This window comes from Periplaneta americana, chromosome 5 (assembly GCF_040183065.1).
Source record: "Periplaneta americana isolate PAMFEO1 chromosome 5, P.americana_PAMFEO1_priV1, whole genome shotgun sequence".
Classification (NCBI taxonomy): Eukaryota; Metazoa; Arthropoda; class Insecta; order Blattodea; family Blattidae; genus Periplaneta; species Periplaneta americana.
Genome location: NC_091121.1, coordinates 54,507,897 through 54,533,007, shown reverse-complemented (window position 1 = coordinate 54,533,007; position 25,111 = coordinate 54,507,897). Strand labels below are relative to the sequence as shown.

The following is a 25,111-nucleotide window of genomic DNA, read 5'->3' as shown; positions in this document are numbered from 1 at the left end:
GTGGTCAAACATTCCTGCAGCAACACATATCAAAACACAAAAACAGGATTCTGCTGAGCCCCTTAAATTGTGAAATATACGAAGAAATAGCTGGTGAATTGATTTTACACAGAAAACATTTTCAGGAATTAGACAAGTAATTTTTAAAAGGGTGATTCTAAATCTTCGTCCAGCCCCATAAAATCATGGTCTAAGCTAAGGCATCGTGTTTAGGACTCGCATTACAGAATGAGTGCTGGTTTGAGTCGTCATCAGGAAGGAATTTTTCATGAGATTTCAGCCTGTGAATGGAGACCGAACATGTGTTGGAAAAATGGACATTTACCAGAAGAATGGAATATTGCATCGATCTGCCCGAGTTTTAAAAAGGGAGATCGAACTAAATGTGATAATTATAGAGGAATCAATCTTTTGAAGTCTGATTATAAGATTTATGCAAAAATTGTAACACAAAGAACTGCTCCAATCTCAGAAACTATACTGCATGATTTACAAAATGGATTTAGAAAAGGGCGTTTCTACAATGACTGTATTTTAACGATAACAAAACTTACGAAGAAACGACGAGAATATGGCCTACCAACTCTAATAGCTTTTATAGACTATGTAAAAGCTTTTGATAAAGTTAAAAGAAATTTGCTATGGGGAAAAAATGATTAAAAACGGTTTTCCTCAACATCTTATAAGGGTAATACAGATTATGTATATAAATATAAAGTTTAAATTGGAGAAATCCACAGAAGAGGATAATTTAGTAGATATTAATTTAGGAGTACGACAGGGGTGTCCATTACCGCCTATCCTATTTAATATATATTAATGGCGCAGTTGCACGATGGCAAACTATGCTCGAACCACATTTTCAAATAAAAGGGAGAAAAATTGATACATTGTTGTTTGCTGACGACCAGATCTTAATTGCAGATTCGGAAGATAATTTACAAAGTGCCATACATGAATTAAATAATATTACAAGAGAATATAATCTTCAAATCTCGTATGAAAAAACGAAAATAATGGCTCTTAGAGGAACAGGTCTGTTAAGAGCAAAAATTTGCATAAATAATAAGCCTGTCCAACAACAAAGTGATTTTAATCATCTTGGTTACATTGTGTCGTATACCCGCAATAGAGATACAGTATGCAAAATAAATTGAACAAATTCCAAACACTATGTGGTACAATAAAAAGAACTTTCAAAAATTGTAAAACTTTAGAAAATAATGGCGAGCCCAACCTTGCTTTATGGGTGTGAAATTTGGGTCTTGACTATCTCACAACAGAAGAGAATAGAGGCTGCTGAGGTGAAATTTTTGAGACAGGTGGCAGGTTATAGACTCATAGATAAAAGAGGAATGAAGATATTAGAAAATAATTGCAAATTCAAAGTCTAAATGAAACAATCATTGAATACAGACAAAGATGGTAAGATCATATACAAAGAATGGATAAAGTTCGTATACTACAAATAATATATAAGTATAAACCTGTAGTAGAAGAAATGTCAGCAGGCCACGGATGGGATGGTCGGATCAGTTTTCTTGAAGACGGAACGAGCCACAAGGCTTATGCCGTGATGATGATGATGATGATGATGATGATGATGATGATGATGATGATGAATGGAACCGGTGCTCACTCAGCATCATCATAAATGTGGGAAGCTACGATAAGTAGCGAAATCCGATTTAGAAAACCAGTCGATACCTCCGTTCTAGCTGGATGATCGTTCACCTCTGATGAGACATGTAGACGTGAGGTCAGCAACCGACTTATCGGCCTTGGCCCTTCATGGGCTGTTTGCACCACGGGTTGGATTATAAAATCTTCATGATTTGATTTTAAAACTTCACTAAAATAAAACACACCCAGGAAGGAAGCTCCTCCAGAGTCAAGTCTCTAAATTCAATGCTGTTACTCTTCGAAGTGTATGATGCAATGTATTTATTTTACAACACTAATTAAAGTAGTTTATGCAGCATTGTGGTTAAAAAAGGTAAGCATAGCTTGAAAAACAGAAAAAATACCAGGGGACATATTGATACCGCGACACCAGTTACGTTAGAATTTTCCACGACGCCTATACTTTGTTCCATAATGTCTGACAGACGATGTACACCATAAACGTTGCCGGCAGAGATGGAGAGTTGGGCGGTCTGAAGCGTTCTACCCCCGCCCAACTTCAAGGCAAGCGTGGAATGAGATTTCTGTCATTGATTTAATAGCTATCATACCGCTCTCCTCCACTGCCGGTAGTGTTTGCGTCGCATGTCAGATATTATGGAACGAATAGTTCAGGGTTAATTCGAATTCTTTCACCATTGCAAAGTTTTGTGTATAAGGAAGTGAAAGTATACGAAACGGAAAGAACACGAAAGAAATGAAAACACAAATGTAGACAAAATTATTGAAAGGTGAAATACAATTAGCAGAACATAATTTAATAGCAATAGAATATGCTGGATAAAGATTGGCTAATTTCATCCAGTAATTATGAACAAAAAGGTTATGACCGGAACTCTGTTATCATGAAGCACGTACACTCATCAAATATTATCAGTCACGCTCCTATAAGACAATAAATCAGGAAAGAGAGAGAGAGCAATTCGTTTAATTTAGAGACCCGCCTCTATGGTCAAACGCTGTAGCGAATCAATGAGAACCAAATGAAATCCAGGACGAAGCTTTTGTTCTAGACCTGGAATATCAAAAGTAATTAAACCGGCTTGTCACGCCTGCAGACGTGATGCAGTGGCGGCCAGTAATATAAAACAGAGACGAGGCAATTATTCAACGCTGGCACACAAAGAGCAGGAGAGTTTTATTCTTACGTTGGCTACTGGATCCCATCGCACCGGTAAGTCACATGAGATATGGCATGTGTACGTGTGAAAGAAATTTATACAAAATTATAAAACATGAGTTCCACTCCGAAAAGTACAGAAGAGTTGTATCCCATAACTTTTACATTTTTGGTAAATAATGCAAGTGTGTCACCATTACAGACAAGGATGTTTAAGAAAACTACGTATAACAAGATAGAAGAGATAGCTGAGAAGGAGAAGAAGGGAGCATTTATAATCCTAATGGGCGACTGGAACGCGGTAATAGGACAAGATGGAAAATATGGATTGAGGAGTCCACACCTGTGGAGTAACGGTCAGCGCGTCTGGCCGCGAAACCAGGTGACCCGGGTTCGAATCCCGGTCGGGGCAAGTTACCTGGTTGAGGTTTTTTTCCGGGGTTTTCCCTCAACCCAATGTGAGCAAATGCTGGGTAACTTTCGGTGTTGGACCCCGAATTCATCTCACCGGTATTATCACCTTCATTTCATTCAGACGCTAAATAACCTAGATGTTGATACAGCGTCGTAAAATAACCCAATAAAAATGAAATGGATTGAGGAGAAGAAATGACAGAGGAGAATCTTTGGCGAATTTCTGTAAAAGAAATGAAATTATTGTTGGAAATACATTATTTCAACAACATAAAAGAAGAAGATGCGCATAGACATACCCAACGGACATAGCAGATATTGTTGTTGTAACGTATGGAACTTGTTTGGAACTTAATCTATTATAAATGGTACCTTATTACATGCAATACTACAATAAACATAAAATTAAACATTAATAGGATGCAAGTCATCAAATTGAAATATAAGCATAACGATTCAAGAGAAAAATTAATTCATTTTGCTCCTGGCGGGCCAGTAAAGAGCTGATAAATTTCCTTGGTTTTGCTGCGCTGCGTCAAGTCCTGTACAGTGAAGGAGGTAGTCCAAGTCCATTACCGATCCAGACTGCTTACAGATGGTGCCTCTTCTATCTCATCTATTTTTATTTTAGCAAGATGTGCAGCTAAGCAGTCATGTCCCATAGGTAGGCTAAAGGTTGCCACTGCTTCCTTCTTCATTTATTCCTCGAAATAATAGTTTTTTCTCTGTACAAACCAATTTTTCTTAATTCGTGTTATTAGGGATGCAGAAGAATTTCCAAAACAATGAGAATATTTGCAACTATACTTAGTTCAGTAATGTCTGACAGATGGCGTAAACATTGCTAGCAGAGAAAGAGAGGAGTATAATTGCTATTTAACAATGGGAGAGGTCTCACATTCCACACTTGTCTTGAAATTGGGCACTAGTAGAACGATTCAGACCGCCCAACTTCAAGATAAGCTTGGAATGAGACCTCTGCCATTGGTTAAATAGCAATTATCCTTCTCTCTTTCTTCTAGCATATTTCTTGAGAGGAGGAAAGTAGTTAACAGCACAAAATGACACCTTCTTGAATGAAACATGCTACAAATTAGCCTACATGCATACATGTAAGACCAGGTAGTGTTAGGGTTGGCCTTTCCTTTTATATAGCAATAATCTGTTCTTGTAAGCTGAGTTTCCTAAATTGTCCAAAATATATGTTTTCACTTCCATTCATTTTTGAATAATTGCACAAACTAACAATTAAAAGGAAATTCACAACCTCGCAGCATTTTTCGCGCACACTACAGCATCACACGTGTTGGAAGAGACTAGTTACTAACACGTAACCGGAACTGTTTTACGGAAATCGGAATGGGAAATAATGTTAGGAAAGCGAGAACACTGCACCCCACCCACGTGGTCTGTGTTGCCACATGTACGTACATTTTACAAGTTCAGTGTCACATGCTTTTGAAAAATGTCAGTTTTTGTAAAATCATACTACCATTATTGTTCAAAGCTGCCGATGGTCGATTAATTGTTTTATGTTAAAAATAATGTAGTTTGGAGTAGTTTCAATTTCAAATACATTTGTATAAAAATTGACAACTTGGCTGTTGCCCTGTCTAGTAGACAATGAATGGAAGTGAATTTCAGGGGCCAAAAAGATCTGTGATAATAAAGTAGAACTACTTCCTCTTTGTATTATATTATAAACCCGACTTTTACTTTCAAATATCCTCGAAAGTTTCAAACCATGAATACTAGCCTATATAAAGTGCAATGAATAATATATTTTGATTTATAAATTTAAAAAAGTTTATATGATGTCTTTCATAGCTTTGCGTTAAAACTGCTTTTATTGTGTCTCCTTCTAGATGTGTTATAGTCTGGTTGAATGCAACATCCTATGATTGCTGCACGACCAGTCGGTTTCTGTCTGCTACACTATTTCCCGTCCATGCGCTGATTCAGAGGAGGATCTCCTCCCTATTCGTTCATTTATTTGCTTTAAAACTCTGATTCTTTCTCTAGTACGCCGTTGTCTATGTGCGTTAACTGCAGTAAAGGAGGAAAGGATTGCCTTTCCTCCACACAAAAAATCTCGCATATTTCTCAAGTTTTGTAGTAGCACATGAGCGCGCGTCGTTTAAAACTCGATCAACCGAGGTTTTCTGATAGCTGTGAACTTAAAAATTATCTAATCTTCCTCGAATTTCAAGGCTCATATTTTATTTTGTACTTACTTTCAAAAGAAGAAAAATGTGAGGAGGACGTTCCTCCCTTCCCTCCTCCGAGGAACCGCCACTGCCTTCTAGCAATGTTTACGTCGCCTGTCAGACATTATGGAATAAAGTATATGTAAGATTTGTGGTGTGGAAACATGTTATCCGTCTTTAATACGGAATTTTGTTGTAAAATGTGAATATATCAATACCGGTGTAAGTAAAAACATTCTGGTAGACTAGTACCCAATATTTGCAAAATAAGTTAAAACAAATTGGGAATTTTACAAGAAACCGAGAAAGGAGTTAAAATCCCGTGCTTAGGACATTCAATTGAGAGAATTTACGAGACAACTATAGATAAGATATCTGTACATGACCTCCATGATCGCCAGAAATACTGCTTATTATCTGATAGTAAAGAGCAGTCGAAATCAAACACAAAAAAATCAGAATTGCACAATTTTTTAATGCTGTCTGCAAGCAATTAATGAATCAGGAACAAAATGAACGTGTAACTTAGACTTATTTCACATCTAACGCTGTCAATGTCAATGACATACATATGGAACACAATAACTGAAATAAAATGAAAATGAAAAATGACATGGTCTTTCTCGAGATTGCTCTATATAATATTTTTGTTGTTGATAATTCAACTGCATGCTACTAAAAATTTGACGTCTGGATATTCTTGTAATGAAATGGAGACTACTAGACTTCATAATTTGACATGAAAAGAAGAAGAACTTAAAAAGTGTTGGGATTAAGTCTTAACGAAGAAGGAAAGGCAATTAATATAATTACGCCCTCTATAATTAACTGGATAAGACTCATTACGATGCCTCCAGGGAGTTGTGGGAATGATCTAATCAGTTGAGCCTTTGAAGTCGAACAGTTGGCACGACTGCTGTAATTGGCAGGCGGGATAATTCTGACAGCCACGGAAAACGGATCTGAGGCCAGCATCATATTGCACGCGAAAGTGTGAAAATATCGGCAGCCATAACTTCATGAACAACTGAATGTACTCTGGCTCTTGGCAGCGGGTGCCTTAGAGACTGCATTGCGCGCGAGACGTTATACATTTAACACTCGCAATACTGAAACTTCCTGAAGAATTTGTATATTCTGGCTATTAAGGGGTTAGGTACGGCTTACAGCAGTAAAATGTTTGGAAATATTCAAAATTTTTTTCCTGCATGACTGTATCTTGTGCAATAATGAAAATTGGTATGTATAAAACACTGTCCTTCTGCTATATGAAAAAATTATTTCCACGATTTAAAAAAATATTTATATATATTTTTTTCAAAATACATAATGGTGGTAGTTCACTGTACAGCAGTGATGTCAAAGCAAGCGCATTTTTCTGACCTTGACGTCGTGCGCGAGCAGCAAGCGCTAAGTATGGAAAGAGGAAAGGTTTTGTATATGAATAAGCAACCTGTTGGATTAAGAAAACAGTGATGCACAAACTTCAAACGGAACGTGAAATTTTATGTCGTTATTTTTATATGGCTTCTTTCTGTTTAATATTATCTATATTGTCTGTAAAACAAAAGTACTAACACTGATTTCTTAATATTGCACTTGTGTTTTAAATCTTAATAACATAATAGAGAGTTACGAAGGAATATTCACTTAAATTCCATAGTAGTATAATATTATACTGTATTAAGTAGATGAAACACATCATTCATAAAGAAAGTGATATTCCAAAGAAAGAGATTGAGTATGACATGATAAATTGGAATTTATATTGATGGTATCTTTAGCCTTACAAAAGTATTCAATAAACAAATCAAAACAATATTACAGTACAAAGCAAAGTTACCTAGGTACTGTATCTGTTTTAAGTGTAACTAATATTACATAACAAAACTCTTATCGCATTATGCTTTTAAGGTGATATTTGTGAGCAACTTCCTATCATCAGAATATTAAATTATTTTCTCGAAATCTGCTGAAGCTATAGAGCTGACATTTTTACAACACATGGGCACGTATCTTTTGCTTATGATGTAACAGTAGTTGCTTTGTTAATTCATTTCCTTACAAACAATTTCCATGCGAATATTTTCAAAATTTTCAATACACTATCTTCAGTAATACGTATATACGGTATATTAGATTTACGAAAACATTCTGTAAGGCTACTAAATAAATAGGCCTATACCTGAAAATTTCACTTTTCTATACGAAAAGTTGACAAAATATTTCTTTTGAATAAAAAATCAAACTTGTCAAAAATGAGTATTAAAATTAAAACTTACATTCTTATAATGCACTTATACTTCTCAGGCAAATCTAAAAATTAACATGGACACAGTTTTAATAAATTCTCTTCCCTTTATCTATTGAATCAGTGCTGGCCGTCCCTGAATATAGCTCGACCAAGCGGCATATATCACCTCTTTCGTCTGTCTCTTTCCTTTCCGCTGTAAAGCGCTCAGGCTCTCCTGGGCTTTAAAGCGCGCGCTTGCTGCTGTGGGCATCAATTGACATGCCTGCTGTACAGTGATGAAGCATTTCCCTCATAACTCATAAACCTTTTAACTTTCTCATGTTATCTCTGTTTTACTTTATTGCTGAAACTCATGTTTACAATATCGTGCTCTTTGAACTACATTCCTTAATAAATAATATTTTTTTTTTATTTTGTGTTAGAAGAAAATATTGATATTTGACCATTTTGTAAATGAATTTATTTTTTATCAGACAATCTATAAAAGCTAGAGAAGTGATCTTGCATCATATTCTACATATGCCACGCATAAATAAACATAAAAAATTCCATCACAGAATGTTGGATAGTTTTTGAGTTATGTGGGAAACGCTTCATCACTGCACAGTGAACTGAATTTAAAAAAAAAAATGTATATATATATATATATATATATATTTTAAATTGTAATTTTTTTTATATAGTAGGGACAGTGTTTTACATATACTAATTTTTATTATTGTAGAAGATACAGTAATGGAGGAAAAAAAATGTTGAATATTTCCAATTGAATAGAAATCAACAAATTACAAACAATTAAAAAGTAACTGTGTAACAAACAAATAATATCCCAGTAACATTTAAAAAGGTACAACGGATTTAAGGAAATCCATATGATAGAATATGAAATCTATGCAGGAATAATTTGAGTACTGGGATGGGGATAAATAAATAAAATTTCCTGTACGAGTTAACTATGTCTAATGAACATAACTGAATAAGCTATGAATAACAGTCAATCCCCTAACCGTAGGGGAGAGTAGGGTAGTATCGGTCATCGGGTAATATCGGATAGTGAGTTTCTTTCATCTACCACACGATGACAGTACCTGATTGACATGGTTACGTTTCTGTGATGTCGCATAGAGAAACGTAACCATGTCATTCAGGTACTACCACATGGTGGTAGATGAAAGAAACGCACTGTCCGATATTACCCGATGTCCGATACTAGCCGACTCTCCCCTAATATAATAATAATAATAATAATAATAATAATAATAATAATAATAATAATAATAATAATAATAAAATACTTATGGCTTTTAAGGAACCCGGAGGTTCATTGTTACCCTCACATAAGCCCGCCATCGGTCTCTATCCTGAGCAAGATTAATTCAGTGTCTACAATCACATCACACCTCCCTCAAATTCATTTAATACTATCCTTCCATCTACGTCACGGACTCTCCAAAGGTCTTTTTTCCTCCGTCCTCGTAACTAACACTCTATTATGCATTTCTGGATTCGCCCGTACCTGCTACATCAGTTATTCATAGATTTAAAAAAGGCATATGATTCCGTTAAGAGAGAAGAATTATAAGGTATTCTTATTGGATTTGGTATTACCAAGAAACTAGTTCGATTAATTAAGATGTGTCTCAATTCGTGTAAGCCAGTTTCTATCGGATGCTATTCCAATTTACTGCGGGCTAAAGCAAGAAGACGCACTATCATCTCTACTTTTTAACTTTGCTGTAGAATATGTCATTAGAAAAGTCCAGGATAACAGAGAGGGTTTGAAATTGAACGGGTTGTTGCCTGGGTAGCGTAGTTGGTGTAGCGTTGGTCTTCTATGCTAAAAGTTGTGGGTTCGATCTTGGCCTAGGTCGATGGCATTTAAGTGCGTTTAAATGCGACAGGCTCATGTCAGTAATTTACTGGCATGAAAAAAACTCCTGTGGGACAAAATTCCGGCACACCGGCGACGCTCTATCACACTCCGGTCTTCGCAGACAGCATTTAGTATTTACACTGTATAGTGTTATAGCTGGTTTTAAAGGTGTTAATAATAGAATAACTCCTTGTTTAAAGAAGTGGGACCACAGACTGTACGATTCGCAAGTGAAATCCGTAAACATATTTGTGTCACAGATAAAATTACTCCGTCATAAATCATAAGAAAAACTTGCATGATACATTTTGTAAAAATGCAGGTGAGGATTCTGGGATGCCCCTGTGATCATTAGCGAGTCGGGAACCGTAATATATACATATGAGAGAGATATTTGTCATTCTTATTTCGGAGCTCGGCTTATGCTAACACCCATTGTAATGCTGTGCCAATTACGTGCCATGTGGCCTCCATAAAGAGATTTGCAAGCGATTCGTTTAAATGCTTCTGTTGTGTTCAATGGCAGAGCTTCTGCATATTTAATAACCTTTCATTGCTGAACATTTGTCACGCTTTTCTACTTGAACTGCATTAATTCTCGCATATTGAAAACTAGACCATTTGCAGATGTGTAACTCTTGATTCCTGCCTGACTTTGGTGTTCTTTTTTATATTGAGAAATTAAGATCTCAGGAGTAAACATTGTGTGTGTACACAATGTCTACCCTCTTCACTTACATGATTCGGTTTCCGCATATTGCGGATACATGCCAGGACTGTGACCCATTTTGAAATTACACACCGCTTCAGCGGGCTACGCTGTGCATGATGGGTACCGGTGAAGAGTTATGTCGTGTACGAAGGTAAGTGTATGTGTAAGTGTTCGTGTAAGTGTAGTATTGAGGATTGTGATAAAGATGAGAGTCCACACCTGTGGAATAACGGCCAGCACGTCTGGCCGCGAAACCTGGTGGCCCGGGTTCAAATCCCGGTCTTTTTCGGGGTTTTCCCTTAACCCAATACGAGCAAATGCTGGGTAACTTTCGGTGCTGGACCCCGGACTCATTTCACCGGCATTATCACCTTCATTTCATTCAGACGCTAAATAACCTTAGATGTTGGTACAGCGTTGTAAAATAACCCAATAAAATAAAAAATAAAGATGAGAAAGGGAGAATGAGAAACCCGGTGCCGGCACGTAGCCTACTCCTGGCGAATAGCATCAAGGGGGCCACCAGACTTAACGTCCCCGTCCGACGGATGAATCACCATCAACAGTGACATATGCCTTCACATATTCCTTCTCTTCATATGTACTGTGGAAAGATTTGGGATTTAACTCAGGTATATTGGTACACAATATAGTGATTAGAAGTTGTGCACCGCCATCTCTCCTAGTCCTGAGGTAGAAATTTTGCAGGGAATCGAACCCGGAACGGATAGCCTGGAGGCAGACGCACTACCACAGAGCTAACTCGGCGGACTGGATTAAACAATGTTAACCCTCATAATTTATTGTGACCTATAGTTTTCTGATTGTAAACTATATTATGTCACTTTTTGTTTAATTTTTTAAAGAATTATGTGTGTAGCTAACAGATGATTGGGTTATGCTCCTTTATACATAAAACAGCTCTGCTATTTTTCAAAGTCGCAAACGAGCTGCCTATTGAAGATACTTTTTAAAAATGAATTTTCTGCATTCAAGGGTGTTCCAAGAAGAACGCCGAATTTAATAAGAGGCCTATGAATAAATGCAACAAAAATGGATAACAGAGCGGATAGCAGTGCCGCAAATCCAACAATAACAAGACATTGTTGGTACATTGCGTCATTAATAATAGTAATAATAATAATAATAATAATAATAATAATAATAATAATAATAATAATAATAATAATAATAATGGTTCATTTTAACTGGCAGAGTTAAGGTCATTAGGCCTTCTATTCCACTCAACCATTATGATACAAAATTAGTATATTGCTATAAACAAAACATAATTAATACAATACAATACGCAATTAATATAATACAATGACAATTCTTTTTATCTTCCCAACACACCAATAAAATAATTATGCAATAATAATAATAATAATAATAATAATAATAATAATAATAATAATAATAATAATAATAACAATAATAATAATAATCGTACCTAAATATAATTAAATTATTAAACTCTATCATGATTATAATTATAACTTCAATTTTACTGCGTCCGTAAGTAATCGTTTAGCCTACTCTTGAAAGTAGTTATTGTCTGGCAGCCCCTAATCTTGTGACGTAAAGAATTCCATTCACGGGGGACTGAGACAGTAAAAGGACTATCAGGGCATGATATCATTTATCTATCGTTTAATCTGCAGTGTCCTAAATCGACTCCTAGAGTAATTACTTACAGGGATATCAAAAGAATAGATGATATTGCACTGAAAGAAGACGCTGCGCAACTTCCATGGCACATGATCTGGACATTACGAACTGTAGACGAGAAAGTAGACTTATTCAATACGTTAATACTTCAACTTTATGACAAACATGCACCATTAAAGACCAAACGTACCAGAAAGACCCCAGCCCCTTGGATGACGACTGAAATACGTAGCCTGATGTCCGAACGCGACTTAGCCTATAGGAAATACACCCGCAATAAAAACGACGAATATTTTAACTTATATAAACACCTAAGAAACAGAACGACTCAACTAATAAGAAACGCTAAACTCAAATACTCCTACAAACTTATAGAGCCCAACACAACCCCTTCCGCGTTATGGAAAAATCTGAAGGTCATTGGACTTGGAAGGGCTAGTGAACAAGCAGACATACCCATCCCACTTGACCGATTGAACGAACACTTTGTAAAGAACCCGACCTTAAACAACACAACGAAACAAGACACAGTTTTGCCTGACTCAGCTCCCCCAACTCGAGACAAATTCTATTTTACTGACGTCACTCCTATTGACGTAATGAAAGCCATCCGACGCATCAAGACGAAAGCTCAAGGGCCAGACAACATTAGCATATTACTCATACAGAAAATACAAGACATAGTAATACCTACAATTGCACACATATTCAATAGTTCCTTAATCACTTCAACTTTCCCTAAAATATGGAAGCAAGCTTTCGTTCTTCCTCTTCCAAAAGTCAAAGTTCCCACCGACCCGAACGACTATAGACCAATCAGTATCCTGCCAGCCATGTCAAAAGCACTGGAAAGAATCGTACACAGACAAATTAGTAACTACATGAACGAACACAAACTATTCGACAAGTATCAGTCAGGTTTCAGAGCTGGACACAACACAAGCACTGCTCTACTTAAAGTGACAGAAGACATTCGTGAAGCAATCGACTCTAATAAAGTAACAATACTAACACTTCTTGACCTTAGCAAAGCTTTCAACTCTGTAAATTTCGACCTGCTCACCCATAAATTGAGAAATCTGCATTTGTCAGAGACTGCTGTGAGTTGGTTCGAATCCTACTTACGGGAAAGACAACAATGTGTTGTATCCGGGAATCGAAGCTCTTCCTGGTTTAACATAACATCAGGGATTCCACAGGGTTCGGTACTCGGACCATTGTTGTTCACGATATATGTCAGTGATATTACATCTCATGTAAGGCATTGTAACTATCACTTGTATGCTGACGACCTTCAATGCTACATCTCTTCCCGCTTAGATCGAATAAATGACGCTATAGATAAATTGAACAAAGACATTGACTCGATTGTGAAATGGACAAAGAAATTCCATCTTAATATCAATCCTGGAAAGACACAAGCAATCATATTAGGACACAAACGGCAAACCGACGCTGTAAAGCACCTCGACATTTCCCCCGTTAAAGTAAGTACAGTGCATATCCCTTTCAGTTCTTCGGTAAAAAATCTTGGCATTCACATGGATAATAATCTCAACTGGGACATGCAAATCACAGAAACCTGCAGAAAAGTATATTCTATTATTCATGTGCTAAAAAGGATAAATGTTCATCTTCCCTCTTGCTTAAAAAAGTCCCTTGTGCAGACACTTGTATTTCCCCATTTTGACTATGCTGACATTTTACTGACTGACCTTTCCAGCGACAACAAAATGAAACTTCAACGTGCTCATAATTTGTGTGTACGTTTTGTAAGCAATGTTCGTAAATATGATCATATTACCCCATCCCTGGAAGCAATAGGTTGGCTTAAACTAGATAAGAAAAGAAATTTACATTCACTTCTCTTTCTCTTCGAAATCTTGAACTCTTCTATTCCTTCGTACCTGTCGTCTCGCTTCACTTACCTTTCTTCCCACCACAATCTGAACACACGCTCTCGCCATGAAACAATACTAACAATACCATCCCATCGCACCTCCTCATACTCATCCTCTTTCACAATAGCCCTGCCAAGACTCTGGAATTCGTTACCTGCTAGCATCAGGGACTGTCGAAATAAAATTCAATTCAAACGCAAACTTACTAGGCACTTGGTCAGTAATTGAGACTCGTTCAGACATGGTTTCTTGTAAATAGTTCTTTTAATCTACCACAAAATATCTCAATATCCGGTAATTTCATCACTATAGAATTTTGTTATTGTAGGTTTAATTTGTAATTTAGTAAATACAAAAATATTCTTTGTTCTTAACTTCTATGATAAAATGTCTAGCTTTCATTAATCAGGTATTCTTGTCGTACTTTAATTTTTATTGTAATTGTAATTGTAAATTTAATATTAATTGTAATCTTATTGTTCATGTTATAGTTGTAATCCCCTGGTAGAGGGGCAGAGAAGGCCTGACGGCCTTATCTCTACCAGGTTAAATAAATAAATCTAATCTAATCTAATCTAAAAGAGGATGAATAGTGGAATGTTCTATGAGAAGAAATTGCTAATATTTGGCTCTCCAGTGACCTGATGTTTAGATTGTGATTGGAAGATAAGTAGTTAAACCGTGAACGAAGATAATGTGGAATAGAAGTGTGGAGAACTCGAAAAAAAAGAAACAGCGATGAAGTGTTCTACGGTCATTGAGTCGCAGCCAGGATAAATATTTTAACGAAGGTGCAATATGGTCGAATTTTCGAGCATTACTAATGAATCTGACACACATATTGTGCACACGCTGCAGCTTGTTCGAAAGTTCAGTTCCCAAGTCTGTAAGTATTACGTCGCAATAGTCAAACAGTGGTAATACGCCGGTTTGCACTAAAGTCTGTTTTAATTCTGGAGAGAGGAAGTTTCTGGACGGGTTAAGAGAATGCATGGTATAGCATATTCTCTTGGATATTTCCTTTATTTGACATTCCCAATTTAAATTTTCATCTAAGTAAATGCCGAGGTTTCTGACGACAGAATTGTATCTCATTGTCTCGTTATTCGTTTGGCGCGCTGTTATCTATTCTGTTGTCTGTTTTTTTGCATTTATTCACATTATTAAATTCGGTGTTCTTGTTGGGACACTCTGTAGTAAATTAGGCTTAAAATAAACTTCGTTTCCATATTTGTGTGAATCAGGCGCTGTTCGAAAAAATCATGCTACAGGAGGAAATTGGTAATTTTTGTGTCTATGCCTGTACACATTCATTGTTACCATAAATTTGAGGCTAATTTTTGCAAAATAATAGTTCATAATTTAAAAAAATATATATGATTTTGTACTTTTTGAGATCTGAAGAATTAAAAATTGAAAGATAATTGCGTGGTGATATTAAAAAAACAGACGCTTTGGAAGATTCTTTGAAAGAGAAAAAAATATCCCTTCTTATAATGTTTGTTTAAAGAATTTCTTCATAATATTAAAAGCAAAAAAGTTACAAGCAGTGCTTAATAATTCTTACTCACTTGGCAAGGTCACCTTATTGATTAAAACTAGGCACTGACATAAAACGTAAAAAATACACAATTTATGTTTCGCAAGTTTTTAATAAATTTTGAAACAGACTTGTAATAAGGACTCTTCAACAAAGCAGGAGAAGGACTGTACTTTTCCTTCCTCATTTAAGAAGAGGAGACGCAAATAAAAAATTCCCATCACTTTTTCCTCAGCCTGCTATTAGGGGAGTGCGCTTTATGAGGTGCCTACAATCTCAATACACCCCACAAACAGGGAGAACATTAATATGATGTTATCTCAGACAATGCTTACAAATGCCGACAAGAATCTAATATCTTCCCAAGCATCAGACAGACGTTTCTTCCGGTGACATTTGGCCCTCTTCTCCCCCATTTCCGCCGCTTGTGTTACGCAATAAAACCTTCTTGAAGCCTGTGTCAGGCTGACTGATGCAACCCGCGCGCTCGCATTGTCTCCTGCTGTGTTCCATATTTCTTGCCCCCTCGATGCAACTCATCAGTCTCCACGAGCTTCTTTACTGTCAGAGGGCGTCGTCTTCTGGCTTCTCAGATGGTGCAGCGAAAAGTGGATAGTAAAATAGAAAAGGCACCAGCAGTGAGGAACGCAAATATTTTTAAACGTGACAATACGAAGATAGAATCAATAAATACTATCAAATATCAGTTTTGCTTTTCAGGTAAGTCTATTTATTAAGGAAATCATTTCAGTCTGCAAGAATAACTAGCGTGGGGCGAAATGGGTGAGAAAATGAGTCAGAGGGAAACAGTGAATAAAAATGTGAGACACAGTGGGGATGAGATAATGTTTGATACATTCAGGAATAAGAACGTGGGAGTGACTGAGTGCATGAGAGAACGACAGAGAAAAATAATGAGTGACTGAAAGTAAGTAAGGAAGTGAGCGAAAGGTGAGTGGTTTTAGAGAAAGAGTGAGAGGATTAATGAAGTATGGAAACATTGTTGAGTCAGATATTGAATGAAAGAGTCAGACTTTTACGTAGGAAGACAGTCTAGGTAAGAGAGAAATTGAAGAGGATAGATAGCAATTCAGCTAAATAGAAGAATAGGGAGTAAACAGGAAATACTTGGCAAAGGAATATGTGAACACAAAAAAGTGATATATAGGCTACAGTATATTAAAGTGATGGTGGTTCGAAAATCAGAAATGTTAAGGACCACCATAACTATGAATTATAAAGTAGGCTGACAAATATATGATATGATATGATATGATATGATATGATATGATATGATATGATATGATATGATATGATATGATATGATATGATATGATATGATATGATATATCATATACACTCGTATCATATATCATATCATATATCAATATCATATCATATCATATCATATCATATCATATCATATCATATCATATCATATCATATCATATCATATCATATCATATCATATCATATCATATCATATCTACTTCACGTGGAGTTGAAATGGACAAGTCATTTGAAAATGTTAACACATCATTGGTACTAAAAATTATATATAATAATAAATTTTCAGTCAAATACACTTTTCAATTTGTGAGGTCAGATAATCTGTTACATCACAATATTTAGTAAGAAGTCACTAATATTTTCGACTTTAAAAAGTCATCTTCAGGTGCATGAGATGCAAACAATATTTAAAAATAGGTGATAAGTTGATCTAGCAATTAATAACATGGTAAATAATGCACGTACTGGCATTTACGATTATATAAATTTCGTGCCTCTTGAGGTAAACTGTACATGGTAAAGCTGAACACTGATGCTAGATTCTCGTGTGTATATAAGACAAGGAGAAGGCACAGCATGATATTAACCTTATACAATTAAAGGCTAAGTATTCTCATTAGATCGTATCATTAAAATTAAATTTGTACAGTTTGATATTAACAATGTTAAAATGTTAAATATAATGTATAAATTTAAAAGAGATGGAGAAACTGTGATGCAAATGCTGTTGGTGGGAGAGCACGCAGTCTAATTCGTCGTGGTGAATGCCATAGTTGTCTGAAAATATTTTAGTTATCTGTCCATACATCATCACTCAGTCTAAAACATGTAACGTCGGGTGAAACACGCCCCCTTGTCTGGATGCAAACAACTGAACAACTATGTAAGTACAAATATAATAAACCTTTAAGAAACGCTGATATCAGCTCTCACAACCTTTTCAAAATTAATAATAACCTATTAACTAAAATATTTTCAGACAACTATGGCATTCACCACGACGAATTAGACTGCGTGCTCTCCCACCAACAGCATTTGCATCACAGCTTCTCCATCTCTTTTAAATTTATACATTATATTTAACATTTTAACATAGTTAATATCAAACTGTACAAATTTAATTTTAATGATACGATCTAATGAGAATACTTAACCTTTAATTGTATAAGGTTAATATCATGCTGTGCCTTCTCCTTGTCTTATATACACACGAAAATCTAGCATCAGTGTTCAGCTTTACCATGTACAGTTTACCTCAAGAGGCACGAAATTTATATAATTGTAAATGCCAGTACGTGCATTATTTACCATGTTATTAATTGCTAGATCAACTTATCACCTATTTTTAAATATTGTTTGCATCTCATGCACCTGAAGATGACTTTTTAAAGTCGAAAATATTACTGACTTCGTACTAAATATTGTGATGTAACAGATTATCTGACCTCACAAATTGAAAAGTGTATTTGACTGAAAATTTATTATTATATATAATTATTAATTGCATTCACACTTTTCTGAAATAACATGTATTTCAAAAACATCATTGGTAGACATACTAATAGGGCTGTGTTAACGTTTCGAGCGATATCTGAGAAGGCCTAATCAATAAACAAACTCTTGCTTTATATCTTCAAAAGGAAAGCGTCCGCTTTGACAGCGGCTGAGTATTAATAAATAATTGAACAATGATACTATACGATACCTCTTATAGTGATATGCCTTCTTATGGATCTATATGGTTGTGACTCGTCATATCCCCGTCAAACAAACAGCAAACTGGGGAGAAATCGGAGCCTCTTTATAAAAAATTATCAATATTTTAGAAATTATCATCACAACAATATCATTATTATTATTTATTAATATTTGAAAATACAGGAAGAAATATCTACCGCGGAGGACGTGTTTCTGACATCACGTAAGGACGGTAAATTAAATGTCATATTAAAAAAAAAGAGCTCATAATGAGAACGAAAGTGTGGAAAGTGTTGGTGGAATGACGAGAGGAAATGGGAGAACCTTGAGGAAAATCTTCCCAACCTTGGCTTTGTGCACCTCGAATCCATTTCCGCCGTCTAACTGAATAATGAATGTGTCTCGTCAGTAGTGAGTCAGGATTCAATCGATCAATCAGTAATTTTCCGTAGTTCTGCCAAGTGAATAAAATCTGTCAATTACTGCGTGGACAAAACTTTAGGTATGGACTCCATGTAGAAGATAGCATGGATTCAGGTGAGTTATCTTGTCATTCTTGCCAATCATCTACTGCAATCAGGTGAGTTATCCAGTCGTCCCATTTAATCATCCACTGCAGTCAAGTGAGTTATGTAGTCATTCCTGCCAATAATCTACTGCAGTCAGGTGAGTTATCCAGTCGTCTCACTTAATCATCCACTGCAGTCAAGTGAGTTATGTAGTCATTCCTGCCAATCATCTACTGCAGTCAGGTGGGTTATCCAGTCGTCCCATTTACTGCAGTCAGGTGAGTTATACAGTTGTCCCATTTAATCATCCACTGCAGTCAAGTGAGTTATGTAGTTATTCCTGTCAATCATCTACTGCAGTCAGGTGAGTTATCCAGTCGTCTCATTTAACCATCCACTGCATTCAAGTGAGTTATATAGTCATTCCTGCCAATCACCTACTGCAGTCAGGTGAGTTATCCAGTCGTCCCATTTAACCATCCACTACAGTCAAGTGAGTTATATAATCATTCCTGCCAATCATCTACTGCAGTCAGGTGAGTTATCCAGTCGTCCCATTTAACCATCCACTGCAGTCAAGTGAGTTATATAGTCATTCCTGCCAATCATCTACTGCAATCAGGTGAGTTATCCAGTCGTCTCATTTAATCATCCACTGCAGTCAAGTGAGTTATATAGTCATTCCTGTCAATCATCTACTGCAGTCAGGTGAGTTATCCAGTCGTCCCATTTAACCATCCACTGCAGTCAAGTGAGTTATATAGTCATTCCTGCCAATCATCTACTGCAGTCAGGTGAGTTATCCAGTCGTCTCATTTAATCATCCACTGCAGTCAAGTGAGTTATATAGTCATTCCTGCCAATCATCTACTGCAGTCAGGTGAGTTATCCAGTCGTCCCATTTAACCATCCACTGCAGTCAAGTGAGTTATATAGTCATTCCTGCCAATCATCTACTGCAATCAGGTGAGTTATCCAGTCGTCTCATTTAATCATCCACTGCAGTCAAGTGAGTTATATAGTCATTCCTGTCAATCATCTACTGCAGTCAGGTGAGTTATCCAGTCGTCCCATTTAACCATCCACTGCAGTCAAGTGAGTTATATAGTCATTCCTGCCAATCATCTACTGCAGTCAGGTGAGTTATCCAGTCGTCTCATTTAATCATCCACTGCAGTCAAGTGAGTTATATAGTCATTCCTGTCAATCATCTACTGCAGTCAGGTGAGTTATCCAGTCGTCTCATTTAATCATCCACTGTAGTCAAGTGAGTTATAGTCATTCCTGTCAATCATCTACTGCAGTCAGGTGGGTTATCCAGTCGTCTCATTTAATCATCCACTGCAGTCAAGTGAGTTATATAGTCATTCCTGTCAATCATCTACTGCAGTCAGGTGAGTTATCCAGTCGTCCCATTTAACCATCCACTGCAGTCAAGTGAGTTATATAGTCATTCCTGTCAATCATCTACTGCAGTCAGGTGAGTTATCCAGTCGTCCCATTTAACCATCCACTGCAGTCAAGTCAGTTATATAGTCATTCCTGCCAATCATCTACTGCAGTCAGGTGAGTTATCCAGTCGTCTCATTTAATCATCCACTGCAGTCAAGTGAGTTATATAGTCATTCCTGTCAATCATCTACTGCAGTCAGGTGAGTTATCCAGTCGTCTCATTTAATCATCCACTGTAGTCAAGTGAGTTATAGTCATTCCTGTCAATCATCTACTGCAGTCAGGTGGGTTATCCAGTCGTCTCATTTAATCATCCACTGCAGTCAAGTGAGTTATATAGTCATTCCTGCCAATAATCTACTGCAGTCAGGTGAGTTATCCAGTCGTCTCACTTAATCATCCACTGCAGTCAAGTGAGTTATGTAGTCATTCCTGCCAATCATCTACTGCAGTCAGGTGGGTTATCCAGTCGTCCCATTTACTGCAGTCAGGTGAGTTATACAGTTGTCCCATTTAATCATCCACTGCAGTCAAGTGAGTTATGTAGTTATTCCTGTCAATCATCTACTGCAGTCAGGTGAGTTATCCAGTCGTCCCATTTAACCATCCACTGCAGTCAAGTGAGTTATATAGTCATTCCTGTCAATCATCTACTGCAGTCAGGTGAGTTATCCAGTCGTCCCATTTAACCATCCACTGCAGTCAAGTCAGTTATATAGTCATTCCTGTCAATCATCTACTGCAGTCAGGTGAGTTATCCAGTCGTCCCATTTAACCATCCACTGCAGTCAAGTGAGTTATAGTCATTCCTGCCAATCATCTACTGCAGTCAGGTGAGTTATCCAGTCGTCCCATTTAACCATCCACTGCAGTCAAGTGAGTTATATAGTCATTCCTGCCAATCATCTACTGCAGTCAGGTGAGTTATCCAGTCGTCCCATTTAACCATCCACTGCAGTCAAGTGAGTTATATAGTCATTCCTGCCAATCATCTACTGCAGTCAGGTGAGTTATCCAGTCGTCCCATTTAACCATCCACTGCAGTCAAGTGAGTTATATAGTCATTCCTGCCAATCATCTACTAGAGTCAGGTGAGTTATCCAGTCATTCCATTTAACCATCCACTGCAGTCAAGTGAGTTATATAGTCATTCCTGCCAATCATCTACTGCAGTCAGGTGAGTTATCCAGTCGTCCCATTTAACCATCTACTGCAGTCAAGTGAGTTATATAGTAATTCCTGCCAATCATATACTGCAGACAGGTGAGTTATCCAGTTGCCCCATTTAATCATCCACTGCAGGCAAGTGAGTTATATAGTCATTCCTGCCAATAATCTCCTGCAATCAGGTGAGTTATTCAGTCGTTCCAGTTAGTCATTCAGTACAGTCATTCCACTTATCGATTCAGTGTAATCTGCAGAGTTATCCAGTCATTACTATTACTCATTCACTCGTGTAACGTGAACAGTCCAGTAATTCGAATTAGCCATGCACTGTGCTGAGCGAATTATCACCTTATTCCATATGCTTACCACTGACTAGATTCTTATGAGTTATCTAGACATTGCAGTTAGCAACTACTACTGACAGAAGAGTTATCCAGTCACTCTATTGTCGAAAACCTTTCAAGGCAGTTCACAATATAGAGAAAAGACACCTAAGCCATTTCGTGGGAAGAAGTTCTGAGTGCGCATGTCACGAAACCGGGTGTATTATCTGGAACCACCACCAAATGGATTTCCATCTACGACGGGGCTGGCATAATTTAATATTAACTGAAAACATTCATTACTCATCTTTTAATAATAATTACTTCCGTATGCAATCATCATGAAAATATTCACTTATTGACGCCAACGTTCAAGTCACTGTTTGAGGCTTATGTTGGTAAAATTGATCCAAGTACAACATAATACATCATGGCGTCCGTTGCGGTGAAGTGCGAACATGAACGTCAACAATGGATATAAGTATTTTGACTTCCTGGCGACAATGAAGTGAATATGTTAGAAGAAAATCGACAAACGATTAGGGAAAACGCGGAAATTCTAGTTGAAGCAAGTAAAGCGATAGGGTTGGAAGTAAATCCCGAAAAGACTAAGTATATGATTATGTCTCGTGACCAGAATATTGTACGAAATGGAACTATAAAAATTGGAGATTTATTCTTCGAAGAGGTGGAAAAATTCAAATATCTTGGAGCAACAGTAACAGACACTCGGGAGGAAATTAAACGCAGAATAAATATGGGAAATGCGTGTTATTATTCGGTTGAGAAGCTTTTGTCATCTAGTCTTCTGTCAAAAAATCTGAAAGTTAGAATTTATAAAACAGTTATATTACCGGTTGTTCTGTATGGTTGTGAAACTTGGACTCTCACTTTTAGAGAGGAACAGAGATTAAGGGTGTTTGAGAATGATTCTTAGGAAAATATTTGGGGTAAGAGGGATGAATTTACAGGAAAATGGAGAAAGTTACACAACACAGAGCTGCACGCATTATATACTTCACCTGACATAATTAGGAACATAAAATCACAGACGTTTGAGATGGGCAGGGCATGTAGCATGTATGGGCGATTCCAGAAATGCATATAGACTGTTAGTTGGGAGGCCGGAGGGAAAAAGACCTTTGGGGAGGCCGAGACGTAGGTGGGAAGATAATATTAAAATGGATTTGAGGGAGGTGGGATATGATGGTAGAGACTGGATTAATCTTGCTCAGGATAGGGACCAATGGCGGGCTTATTTGAGGGCGGCAATAAACCTCCGGGTTCCTTAAAAGCCAGTAAGTAAGTAAGTAAACGACATAATATTAATGATAGATAATATACATACAAGATTTTTCGTATTACTGACCAATAAAATAAATAAATACATATTTTACTAATATTTTGATAGTGGTTTGATACTAGTGATATAGTTGGATTCATTGAGAACTAGACCTTACTGAGCTTGAATTTAGTACAACAACATCAACGGTGCCGACAAGAGTTGTCACTACTTATACTGTGGTCAGTTCATAAAGTCATACATTTCAGCTAGATTATTCATTTCAGAAAATGCAGCCAGATGTTTCGAAAATGCAATCAGAGCTTACAGGTAATAAAAAAAAGCTATTAATTTTAATCAGCCTATTATACAATTTGCACAATTTCAGTCCTTTATACTGATTTGCATATTAGTTCACCTGCTGCTCTGATTAACTCCAACCAAGAATCTTTAGAATGTGGTAATTTAAAAACTACAAAGTTTTTTATAACATGGTTATAATAATTACCTCTACGAATTAGCAAATGCTGAACTGATCTGTTAGTTACTAGTTTTAATAATGATGTCTCTCAAACTATTTCTCTCCACGTTAACATTTATAGTTCCACAGAGCTCTTCGAATGTGTTCTGAATTTTGTTGTCATAATTAGTATTTCATTAGGACATTGAATAGTAGCGACCTGACAGGTTCCTGCAGGCTGCGGATCGAGGCACACGGCCAATCGTGGCGGGAGCCGGGCCCTCTCATCACCGCTATATCTATATCACGGATTCATTATGGTGGTGTCTCGCCTTTATTTACGCCCGTTCTCCCTCGTTCACATCCATCATAATTCCCAGCTCTCCCTCCCATTCTATCTTGTTTCGCTGCTATGTAACAAAAGGATTTAATGGAGTAGTGATATATAGCACACACTCAAGCATACATCTTCATGCAATTGTTTCTGACGGTCGATACTAGCGACATCTGATGCCATTCCTCTGTACTAAAATATTATTTCTGTTTTTGGAGACATTTCGGATAAGTGTAATGAAATTCTGCACGAAGATAACAACCCGCATATTGCTGGACTAGGAATATCATTATAACTTTTAAATAACCTGGTTAATAATACAATTATTTTTATTACTCGTACATTAGGATTATAAATTAGACTTCGAAGTTGAAGCACATTATCTCTTAAGTTATGTGAACACAAGACGAAAGTGTTTACAAAGCAACTGGCAAGATAGTTCTCTGCCCTCATACACATACCCTGTTACAAAGATATTTCGTAATAATAATAATAATAATAATAATAATAATAATAATAATAATAATAATAATAATAATAATAATTTATGATCAAGATATCAGAACATACATAAATGTACATGAATTACAGTATTAAGGAAAATAAACGACATAATTATAAAGTAAAAGTCACAACAACAACAACAAGTTACAGGAATGAAGTTTTCCTTTTTTAATTGAGTTATTTTACAATTCTTTATCAACTGCAATGGTTATCTAGCATCTGAATAAGATGAAAGTGAAATACGTCCAGAGTCCAGCGCCGTAAGTTATCCAGAATTTGCCCTTTGTTAGTTAGGAAACTTGTCAATAAGAGCAATATTAAACAAATTACTTTCAGAAAACAATCTAACCTTCGTATGAGTAAAACTTGTGTTCGGTGGGGAAATTGAGCCTACATTAGCCTAATATATTATTTCCAAGAAAGAAAGATAATATCATAATTAAAATGAAAGTAATTCGAGTATTATATTTAGTAAGAATTTAATATTAATAAAAAGTAAGAATGAGAGTTTTGTTGAGTAACTCGATGTTAAAAGAATAACTGACAATCAAATGAATTAAAATGAAATATCATAAAATAATAATAATTAAATAATTAAAATATATCAGTAAAAGTGTGGTAGTGATTTAAATGCCGTATCCTACATTTTTTTTATTTTTAATTTAAATTAAATGTGTTTCTTTCTCATGGTAGAAAATCAAGTAATTAAAAAAAATT

At 36.4% G+C, this 25,111-nt stretch overlaps 1 protein-coding gene and 1 long non-coding RNA gene across 2 annotated transcripts in view; one reads left to right on the top strand and one right to left on the bottom strand.

Moving 5' to 3' along the window:
* The window catches only part of LOC138700412 (uncharacterized), a 258,406-nt gene that overhangs the window by 157,808 nt on the left and 75,487 nt on the right, over window positions 1-25,111 (bottom strand). The window lies entirely within an intron of this gene.
* Window positions 17,460-18,166, top strand: LOC138700482 (uncharacterized). Its single transcript, XR_011332360.1, has 2 exons — window positions 17,460-17,548; window positions 17,645-18,166. It is a non-coding gene; the product is annotated as an uncharacterized lncRNA (long non-coding RNA).